The sequence below is a fragment of the Etheostoma spectabile genome, chromosome 15 (genome assembly GCF_008692095.1).
Source record: "Etheostoma spectabile isolate EspeVRDwgs_2016 chromosome 15, UIUC_Espe_1.0, whole genome shotgun sequence".
NCBI lineage: Eukaryota > Metazoa > Chordata > Actinopteri > Perciformes > Percidae > Etheostoma > Etheostoma spectabile.
Genome location: NC_045747.1, coordinates 19,741,947 through 19,743,710, shown reverse-complemented (window position 1 = coordinate 19,743,710; position 1,764 = coordinate 19,741,947). Strand labels below are relative to the sequence as shown.

Below are 1,764 nucleotides of genomic sequence, written 5' to 3'. Positions count from 1 at the left end.
TGTTTTCGCTGGTAACTCTGCTATCGCGGCCGCCACGGTGAAAAACACAGGAGAAGTTATTGAAGGCAACTAACTTCAGTTGGTAGAGTAACAGCGTGTGAGTCGGACCCGAGATGTGCCCCATGGCCAGAATATCATAGTTCATAAAAATGCAACGCAGTGACAATACAGACATTTCATACACGACGTGTGTAACTCTGCTGAGCCGCCATTCGCCCCGGCTGGACCCATTCATAATGAGTCAGCGGTCTCTCTGTGAGTAGCCTCCATCACACTCCCTCTCTCTCCCTCTCTCGCCCTAGCTCTTTTAATCAGTTATTGTTGAAAACAAGTAAAAGAGCTTTCTCAGCGATACATAAAATACATATAATGTTTTATTAATTTCAGAAAGCAAATTTTTATTTACATGTGTTGCAGCTGTGTTGCAGCATGTGTTGCAAATTTAGCATAGTATAGATGTGAAAGCAGTTATAAATAGCCTATGTAACAATACAATTTGTTTTGTTAAAATCAACAAATAATCGTGATAATTAATCGTGATCTCAATATTGATCCAAATAATCCATCCAAGGTCGAATGGTAATAATCATGTAAAAGGAGAACGGTGTAAGTTCACATTTTATCAAGCAGCAAAAAAGTTTTAGCGTCAACATCGTAACGTCCTGCGATGTGACTATCGCGCATGCGCACATCGCGATGTCGATGCTAAAACACAATATCAATCAGCCCTACTCCAGACCAAAAGTTCATGAAAATGTGGGCAGGGGTGTCCACACACTTTACATACTTATGTTGTTTGTCTACTCATTGATCAGTCAGGCAAAAACCTGAACCATAGTAGGTCAGAAAACTGTATTGTACACTAAAGGGACTTTGCAACCTATAGTTGAAAGTCCTACTGCAGCCTCTGTCCTGTTACTGACGATACAGTAGATCTGTTTAAATATCACCTGTAGAATCTCTTTTCTTTTCCCTTTTTCGTGAATCAATAACCCTGTATCAGCTATCAGCTCAGCCACTCCCCAAAAAATAATCTATAGTCTTGGCCGGATGCTAAATCTGCCCAGTTTACCATGTGGGAATGGATGTGTCACAGTTACAAGGAAAGAATAAGAGATGAGAAGATCAGTTTTTATCTCCTCTTTATCTTATTGTCTGTAAATGGATCAGTTAACATATACTTCAGATATTGAGGTAGTTGGTGCAAAAGTGAGCTGATTTGCAGTTAAACATTAGTGTGTTTATTTCACAAACACTCGACTGCTGCTGGAAATATCATTCACTCCATGGAAGGCTAAAAAGAAAAGTGTCAGTCAGGACAAAATGTTTTTAATCTCTGCTTGTTTATGCAGGAAGGGGGACAATCCTGTCCATCAGTCAGTACAGCATGTCACAATGAAATGGAAAAAAGGGAAGGTGGGCGTTGAGTGCAAATATCCCAATTCTCTTTGGACTTTTCAGTTATTCCTCTCTCCTGCCATCCATATTGATCAGCCCTTTGGTTGATCTATCGCTCCACTCATGGGCTTTTAGTCAAGTCAGTCAGAATTTCAAATTCTGTGAATATATACTGGGATGAAAAACAACATGTTCCTCTGGCTGCTGAGACTGTGAATATTTGCATTTAAGCGCATTAAAAAGTGATGTATTGACGGGAATAAGTTACTGTTGAGCTTTTTGAAATGACAAAATTAAATATACAAGAGCTGTCACACCAGTATGGCATAGTTGGTATTTTATTGGGAAAATACTTCAATTATACAT

General features: G+C 39.3%; 1 protein-coding gene and 1 long non-coding RNA gene across 2 annotated transcripts in view; one reads left to right on the top strand and one right to left on the bottom strand.

Moving 5' to 3' along the window:
• The window catches only part of grin2ca (glutamate receptor, ionotropic, N-methyl D-aspartate 2Ca), an 86,787-nt gene that overhangs the window by 29,762 nt on the left and 55,261 nt on the right, over positions 1–1,764 (bottom strand). The gene's annotated exons all lie outside the window — the stretch shown is intronic.
• Positions 676–1,764, top strand: part of LOC116703442 (uncharacterized) — a 21,758-nt gene continuing 20,669 nt past the window's right edge. Inside the window, exon 1 of the long non-coding RNA XR_004335435.1 lies at positions 676–698. This is a non-coding gene — a long non-coding RNA (uncharacterized LOC116703442). The remainder of the gene's footprint in view (positions 699–1,764) is intronic.